Below are 12,159 nucleotides of genomic sequence, written 5' to 3' on the forward strand. Positions count from 1 at the left end.
ATGGACATGCACCACACTGCAGGGACATGCACTACAGGGACATGCACCACACTACATGGACATGCACCACACTACATGGACATGCACTACAGGGACATGCACCACACTACATGGACATGCACCACACTGCAGGGACATGCACTAAAGAGACATGCACCACACTACATGGACATGCACCACACTACATGAAAATGCACTACAGGGACATGCACCACACTACATGTACATGCACCACACTACAGGGACATGCACCACACTACATGGACATGCACTATATCTAAAGGGACATGCACCACACCTACAGGGACATGCACCACACCTACAGGGACATGCACCACACCTACAGGGACATGCACCACACTACATGGACATGCACCTTACTACAGGGACATGCACAACACTACAGGGACATGGACATGCACCACGCTACATGGACATGCACCACGATACAGGAACATGCACCACGCTACAGGGACATGCACCACGCTACAGGGACATGCACCACACTACATGGACATGCACCACGCTACATGGACATGCACTACAGAGACATGCACCACACTACAGGGACATGCACCACACTACAGGGACATGCACCACACTACAGGGACATGCACCACACTACATGAACATGCACTACATCTACATGGACATGCACCACACTACATGAACATGCACTAGAGGGACATGCACCACACTAACGGGACATGCACCACACTGCATGGACATGCACCACACTACAGGGACATGCACCAAACTACTTGGACATGTCCTACAGGGGCATGCACCACACTACAGGGACATGCACTACATGGACAAGCACAACGCTACATGGACATGCACCACACTACATGGACATCCACTACATGGACATGCACCACACTACATGGACATCCACTACAGGGACATGCACCACACTACATGGACATCCACTACAGGGACATGCACCACACTACATGGACATGCACCACACTACATGGACATCCACTACAGGGACATGCACCACACTACATGGACATGCACTACATGGACATGCACCACACTACATGGACATGCACCACGCTACATGGACATGCACCACAATACAGGGACATGCACCACACTACAGAGACATGGACATGCACCACACTACAGAGACATAGACATGCAACACGCTACATGGACATGCACCACAGGGACATGCACCACACAACAGGGACATGCAACACGCTACATGAACATGCACTACAGGGACATGCACCACAATACAGAGACATGCACCACACTACAGAGACATGGACATGCACCACACTACATGGACATCCACTACAGGGACATGCACCACACTACATGGACATGCACCACACTACATGGACATGCACCACACTACATGGATAGCACCACACTACATGGACATGCACCACACTACATGGACATGCACTACATCTACAGGGACATGCACCACACTACATAAACATGCACTACAGGGACATGCACCACACTTCGTCTACATAGGCATGCACCGCACTACAGGGACATGCACCACACTACAGGGACATGCACCACACTACATGGACATGCACTACATCTACAGGGACATGCACCACACTACATAAACATGCACTACAGGGACATGCACCACACTACAGGGACATGCACCACACTTCGTCTACATAGGCATGCACCACACTACATAAACATGCACTACAGGGACATGCACCACACTACAGGGACATGCACCACACTACAGGGACATGCACTACATGGAAATCACCACACTACATGGACATGCACTACAGGGACATGCAACACATCTACATGGACATGCACCTACTACATGGACAGGCACTACAGGGACATGCACCACACTACAGGGACATGAACCACTTTACAGGGACATGCACCACACTACAGGGACATGCACTACATGGACATGCACCACACTACATGGACATGGACTATAGGGATATGCACCACACAACAGGGACATGCAACACGCTACATGGACATGCACTACAGGGACATGCACCACACAACAGGGACATGCAACACGCTACATGGACATGCACTACAGGGACATGCACCACAATACAGAGACATGCACCACACAACAAAGACATGGACATGCACCACACTACATGGACATCTACTACAGGGACATGCACCACACTACATGGACATGCACCACACTACATGGACATGCACCACACTACATGGACATGCACCACACTACATGGACATGTACCACACTACATGGACATGCACCACACTACATGGACATGCACTACATCTACAGGGACATGCACCACACTACATAAACATGCACTACAGGGACATGCACCACACTTCGTCTACATAGGCATGCACCGCACTACAGGGACATGCACCACACTACAGGGACATGCACCACACTACATAGACATGCACTACAACTACAGGGACATGCACCACACTACATAAACATGCACTACAGGGACATGCACCACATTTCGTCTTCATAGGCATGCACCACACTACATAAACATGCACTACAGGGACATGCACCACACTACAGGGACATGCACCACACTACAGGGACATGCACTACATGGAAATCACCACACTACATGGACATGCACTACAGGGACATGCAACACATCTACATGGACATGCACCACACTACATGGACATGCACTACAGGGACATGCACCACAATACAGGGACATGAACCACACTACGTCTACATGGGCATGCACCACACTACAGGGACATGCACTACATGGACATGCACCACACTACATGGACATGCACTACAGGGACATGCACCACACTACATGGACATGCACCACACTACAGGGACATGCACCAAACTACTTGGACATGTCCTACAGGGACATGCACCACACTACAGGGACATGCACTACATGGACAAGCACCACGCTACATGGACATGCACTACAGGGACATACACCACACTACATGGACATGCACTACATCTACAGGGCCATGCACCACACTACATGGACATGCACTACAAGGACATGCACCACACTACAGGGACATGCACTACATGGACAAGCACCACGCTACAGTGACATGCACCACACTACAGGGACATGCACCACACTACATGGACAAGCACCACGCTACATGGACACGCACTACAGGGACATGCACCACGCTACAGTGACATGCACCACACTACAGGGACATGCACCACACTACATGGACAAGCACCACGCTACATGGACACGCACTTTAGGGACATGCACTACACTACAGTGACATGCACTACATGGACATTCACCACACTACAGTGACATGCACCACACTACATGGACATGCACTACATCTACAGGGACATGCACCACACTACATAAACATGCACTACAGGGACATGCACCACACTACAGGGACATGCACTACATGGAAATCACCACACTACATGGACATGCACTAAAGGGACATGCACGACATCTACATGGACATGCAACAAACTACATGGACATGCACTACAGGGACATGCACCACAATACAGGGACATGCACCATGCTACAGAGACATGCACCATGCTACATGGACATGCACCACGCTACATGGACATGGACTATAGGGACATGCACCACACAACAGGGACATGCACCACGCTACAGGGACATGCACCGTGCTACAGAGACATGCACCACGCTACATGGACATGCACCACGCTACATGGACATGGACTATAGGGACATGCACCACACAACAGGGACATGCACCACGCTACAGGGACATGCACCGTGCTACAGAGACATGCAACACGCTACATGGACATGCACCACGCTACATGGACATGCACTACAGGGACATGCACCACAATACAGGGACATGCACCACACTACAGAGACATGGACATGCACCACGCTACAGGGACATGCACCACGCTACATGGACATGCACTACAGGGACATGCACCACACTACATGGACATGCACCGCACTACATGGACATGCACCACACTACATGGACATCCACTACAGGGACATGCACCACACTACATGGACATCCACTACAGGGACATGCACCACACTACATGGACATCCACTACAGGGACATGCACCACACTACATGGACATGCACCACACTACATGGACATCCACTACAGGGACATGAACCACACTACATGGACATGCACTACATGGACATGCACCACACTACATGGACATGCACCACACTACATGGACATGCACTACATGGACATGCACCACACTACATGGATATGCACCACACTACAGGGACATGCACCACACTACATGGACATGCACTACATCTACATGGACATGCACCACACTACATGGACATGCACTACAGGGACATGCACCACACTACAGGGACATGCACCACACTACAGGGACATGCACTACAGGGACATGCACCACACTTAAGGGACATGCACCACACTGCAGGGACATGCACTACAGCGACATGCACCACACTACATGGACATGCACCACACTACATGGACATGCACTACAGGGACATGCACCACACTACATGGACATGCACCACACTGCAGGGACATGCACTAGAGGGACATGCACCACACTACATGGACATGCACCACACTACATAAAAATGGACTACAGGGACATGCACCACACTACATGTACATGCACCACACTACAGGGACATGCACCACACTACATGGACATGCACTATATCTAAAGGGACATGCACCACACCTACAGGGACATGCACCACACCTACAGGGACATGCACCACACCTACAGGGACATGCACCACACTACATGGACATGCACCTTACTACAGGGACATGCACAACACTACAGGGACATGGACATGCACCACGCTACATGGACATGCACCACGATACAGGAACATGCACCACGCTACAGGGACAAGCACCACGCTACAGGGACATGCACCACACTACATGGACATGCACAACGCTACATAGACATGCACTACAGAGACATGCACCACACTACAGGGACATGCACCACACTACAGGGACATGCACCACACTACATGAACATGCACTACATCTACATGGACATGCACCACACTACATGAACATGCACTACATCTACATGGACATGCACCACACTACAGGGACATGCACTACATGGACATGCACCACACTACATGGACATGCACTACAGGGACATGCACCACACTACATGGACATGCACTACAGGGACATGCACGACATCTACATGGACATGCACCACACTACATGGACATGCACTACAGGGACATGCACCACAATACAGGGACATGCACCATGCTACAGAGACATGCACCATGCTACATGGACATGCACCACGCTACATCGACATGGAATATAGGGACATGCACCACACAACAGGGACATGCACCACGCTACAGGGACATGCACCGTGCTACAGAGACATGCACCACGCTACATGGACATGCACCACGCTACAGGGACATGCACTACATGGAAATCACCACACTACATGGACATGCACTACAGGGACATGCAACACATCTACATGGACATGCACCACACTACATGGACATGCACTACAGGGACATGCACCACAATACAGGGACATGAACCACACTACGTCTACATGGGCATGCACCACACTACAGAGACATGCACTACATGGACATGCACCACACTACATGGACATGCACTACAGGGACATGCACCACACTACATGGACATGCACTACAGGGACATGCACGACATCTACATGGACATGCACCACACTACATGGACATGCACTACAGGGACATGCACCACAATACAGGGACATGCACCATGCTACAGAGACATGCACCATGCTACATGGACATGCACCACGCTACATCGACATGGACTATAGGGACATGCACCACACAACAGGGACATGCACCACGCTACAGGGACATGCACCGTGCTACAGAGACATGCACCACGCTACATGGACATGCACCACGCTACAGGGACATGCACTACATGGAAATCACCACACTACATGGACATGCACTACAGGGACATGCAACACATCTACATGGACATGCACCACACTACATGGACATGCACTACAGGGACATGCACCACAATACAGGGACATGAACCACACTACGTCTACATGGGCATGCACCACACTACAGGGACATGCACTACATGGACATGCACCACACTACATGGACATGCACTACAGGGACATGCACCACACTACATGGACATGCACCACACTACAGGGACATGCACCAAACTACTTGGACATGTCCTACAGGGACATGCACCACACTACAGGGACATGCACTACATGGACAAGCACCACGCTACATGGACATGCACTACAGGGACATACACCACACTACATGGACATGCACTACATCTACAGGGCCATGCACCACACTACATGGACATGCACTACAGGGACATGCACCACACTACAGGGACATGCACTACATGGACAAGCACCACGCTACAGTGACATGCACCACACTACAGGGACATGCACCACACTACATGGACAAGCACCACGCTACATGGACACGCACTACAGGGACATGCACCACGCTACAGTGACATGCACCACACTACAGGGACATGCACCACACTACATGGACAAGCACCACGCTACATGGACACGCACTACAGGGACATGCACCACACTACAGTGACATGCACTACATGGACATTCACCACACTACAGTGACATGCACCACACTACATGGACATGCACTACATCTACGGGGACATGCACCACACTACATAAACATGCACTACAGGGACATGCACCACACTACAGGGACATGCACTACATGGAAATCACCACACTACATGGACATGCACTACAGGGACATGCACGACATCTACATGGACATGCAACAAACTACATGGACATGCACTACAGGGACATGCACCACAATACAGGGACATGCACCATGCTACAGAGACATGCACCATGCTACATGGACATGCACCACGCTACATGGACATGGACTATAGGGACATGCACCACACAACAGGGACATGCACCACGCTACAGGGACATGCACCGTGCTACAGAAACATGCACCACGCTACATGGACATGCACCACGCTACATGGACATGGACTATAGGGACATGCACCACACAACAGGGACATGCATCACGCTACAGGGACATGCACCGTGCTACAGAGACATGCAACACGCTACATGGACATGCACCACGCTACATGGACATGCACTACAGGGACATGCACCACAATACAGGGACATGCACCACACTACAGAGACATGGACATGCACCACGCTACAGGGACATGCACCACGCTACATGGACATGCACTACAGGGACATGCACCACACTACATGGACATGCACCGCACTACATGGACATGCACCACACTACATGGACATCCACTACAGGGACATGCACCACACTACATGGACATCCACTACAGGGACATGCACCACACTACATGGACATCCACTACAGGGACATGCACCACACTACATGGACATGCACCACACTACATGGACATCCACTACAGGGACATGCACCACACTACATGGACATGCACTACATGGACATGCACCACACTACATGGACATGCACCACACTACATGGACATGCACTACATGGACATGCACCACACTACATGGACATGCACCACACTACAGGGACATGCACCACACTACATGGACATGCACTACATCTACATGGACATGCACCACACTACATAGACATGCACTACAGGGACATGCACCACACTACAGGGACATGCACCACACTACTGGGACATGCACTACAGGGACATGCACCACACTTAAGGGACATGCACCACACTGCAGGGACATGCACTACAGGGACATGCACCACACTACATGGACATGCACCACACTACATGGACATGCACTACAGGGACATGCACCACACTACATGGACATGCACCACACTGCAGGGACATGCACTACAGGGACATGCACCACACTACATGGACATGCACCACACTACATGAAAATGGACTACAGGGACATGCACCACACTACATGTACATGCACCACACTACAGGGACATGCACCACACTACATGGACATGCACTATATCTAAAGGGACATGCACCACACCTACAGGGACATGCACCACACCTACAGGGACATGCACCACACCTACAGGGACATGCACCACACTACATGGACATGCACCTTACTACAGGGACATGCACAACACTACAGGGACATGGACATGCACCACGCTACATGGACATGCACCACGATACAGGAACATGCACCACGCTACAGGGACAAGCACCACGCTACAGGGACATGCACCACACTACATGGACATGCACAACGCTACATGGACATGCACTACAGAGACATGCACCACACTACAGGGACATGCACCACACTACAGGGACATGCACCACACTACATGAACATGCACTACATCTACATGGACATGCACCACACTACATGAACATGCACTACATCTACATGGACATGCACCACACTACATGGACATGCACTACAGGGACATGCACGACATCTACATGGACATGCACCACACTACATGGACATGCACTACAGGGACATGCACCACAATACAGGGACATGCACCATGCTACAGAGACATGCACCATGCTACATGGACATGCACCACGCTACATCGACATGGACTATAGGGACATGCACCACACAACAGGGACATGCACCACGCTACAGGGACATGCACCGTGCTACAGAGACATGCACCACGCTACATGGACATGCACCACGCTACAGGGACATGCACTACATGGAAATCACCACACTACATGGACATGCACTACAGGGACATGCAACACATCTACATGGACATGCACCACACTACATGGACATGCACTACATGGACATGCACCACACTACATGGACATGCACTACAGGGACATGCACCACACTACATGGACATGCACCACACTACAGGGACATGCACCAAACTACTTGGACATGTCCTACAGGGACATGCACCACACTACAGGGACATGCACCACATGGACAAGCACCACTCTACATGGACATGCACTACAGGGACATACACCACACTACATGGACATGCACTACATCTACAGGGCCATGCACCACACTACATGGACATGCACTACAGGGACATGCACCACACTACAGGGACATGCACTACATGGACAAGCACCACGCTACAGTGACATGCACCACACTACAGGGACATGCACCACACTACATGGACAAGCACCACGCTACATAAACACGCACTACAGGGACATGCACCACGCTACAGTGACATGCACCACACTACAGGGACATGCACCACACTACATGGACAAGCACCACGCTACATGGACACGCACTACAGGGACATGCACCACACTACAGTGACATGCACTACATGGACATTCACCACACTAAAGTGACATGCACCACACTACATGGACATGCACTACATCTACAGGGACATGCACCACACTACATAAACATGCACTACAGGGACATGCACCACACTACAGGGACATGCACTACATGGAAATCACCACACTACATGGACATGCACTACAGGGACATGCACGACATCTACATGGACATGCAACAAACTACATGGACATGCACTACAGGGACATGCACCACAATACAGGGACATGCACCATGCTACAGAGACATGCACCATGCTACATGGACATGCACCACGCTACATGGACATGGACTATAGGGACATGCACCACACAACAGGGACATGCACCACGCTACATGGACATGGACTATAGGGACATGCACCACACAACAGGGACATGCACCACGCTACAGGGACATGCACCGTGCTACAGAGACATGCAACACGCTACATGGACATGCACCACGCTACATGGACATGCACTACAGGGACATGCACCACAATACAGGGACATGCACCACACTACAGAGACATGGACATGCACCACGCTACAGGGACATGCACCACGCTACATGGACATGCACTACAGGGACATGCACCACACTACATGAACATGCACCGCACTACATGGACATGCACCACACTACATGGACATCCACTACAGGGACATGCACCACACTACATGGACATCCACTACAGGGACATGCACCACACTACATGGACATTCACTACAGGGACATGCACCACACTACATGGACATGCACCACACTACATGGACATCCACTACAGGGACATGCACCACACTACATGGACATGCACTACATGGACATGCACCACACTACATGGACATGCACCACACTACATGGACATGCACTACATGGACATGCACCACACTACATGGACATGCACCACACTACAGGGACATGCACCACACTACATGGACATGCACTACATCTACATGGACATGCACCACACTACATGGACATGCACTACAGGGACATGCACCACACTACAGGGACATGCACCACACTACAGGGACATGCACTACAGGGACATGCACCACACTTAAGGGACATGCACCACACTGCAGGGACATGCACTACAGGGACATGCACCACACTACATGGACATGCACCACACTACATGGACATGCACTACAGGGACATGCACCACACTACATGGACATGCACCACACTGCAGGGACATGCACTACAGGGACATGCACCACACTACATGGACATGCACCACACTACATGAAAATGGACTACAGGGACATGCACCACACTACATGTACATGCAACACACTACAGGGACATGCATCACACTACATGGACATGCACTATATCTAAAGGGACATGCACCACACCTACAGGGACATGCACCACACCTACAGGGACATGCACCACACCTACAGGGACATGCACCACACTACATGGACATGCACCTTACTACAGGGACATGCACAACACTACAGGGACATGGACATGCACCACGCTACATGGACATGCACCACGATACAGGAACATGCACCACGCTACAGGGACAAGCACCACGCTACAGGGACATGCACCACACTACATGGACATGCACAACGCTACATGGACATGCACTACAGAGACATGCACCACATTACAGGGACATGCACCACACTACAGGGACATGCACCACGATACAGGAACATGCACCACGCTACAGGGACAAGCACCACGCTACAGGGACATGCACCACACTACATGGACATGCACAACGCTACATGGACATGCACTACAGAGACATGCACCACATTACAGGGACATGCACCACACTACAGGGACATGCACCACACTACATGAACATGCACTACATCTACATGGACATGCACCACACTACATTAACATGCACTACATCTACATGGACATGCACCACACTACATGGACATGCACTACAGGGACATGCACGACATCTACATGGACATGCACCACACTACATGGACATGCACTACAGGGACATGCACCACAATACAGGGACATGCACCATGCTACAGAGACATGCACCATGCTACATGGACATGCACCACGCTACATCGACATGGACTATAGGGACATGCACCACACAACAGGGACATGCACCACGCTACAGGGACATGCACCACGCTACATGGACATGCACCACGCTACATGGACATGCACCACACAACAGGGACATGCACCACGCCACAGGGACATGCACCACGCCACAGGGACATGCACCGTGCTACAGAGACATGCAACACGCTACATGGACATGCACCACGCTACATGGACATGCACTACAGGGACATGCACCACAATACAGGGACATGCACCACAATACAGAGACATGGACATGCACCACGCTACAGGGACATGCACCACGCTACATGGACATGCACTACAGGGACATGCACCACACTACATGGACATGCACTACATCTAATGGGACATGCACCACACTACATAAACATGCACTACAGGGACATGCACCACACTACAGGGACATGCACTACATGGAAATCACCACACTACATGGACATGCACTACAGGGACATGCACCACACTACATGGACATGCACCACACTACATGGACATCCACTACAGGGACATGCACCACACTACATGGACATGCACTACATGGACATGCACCACACTACATGGACATGCACCACACTACATGGACATGCACTACATGGACATGCACCACACTACATGGACATGCACCACACTACAGGGACATGCACCACACTACATGGACATGCACTACATCTACATGGACATGCACCACACTACATGGACATGCACTACAGGGACATGCACCACACTACAGGGACATGCACTACAGGGACATGCA

This window comes from Biomphalaria glabrata, chromosome 7 (genome assembly GCF_947242115.1).
Source record: "Biomphalaria glabrata chromosome 7, xgBioGlab47.1, whole genome shotgun sequence".
Lineage (NCBI taxonomy): Eukaryota > Metazoa > Mollusca > Gastropoda > Planorbidae > Biomphalaria > Biomphalaria glabrata.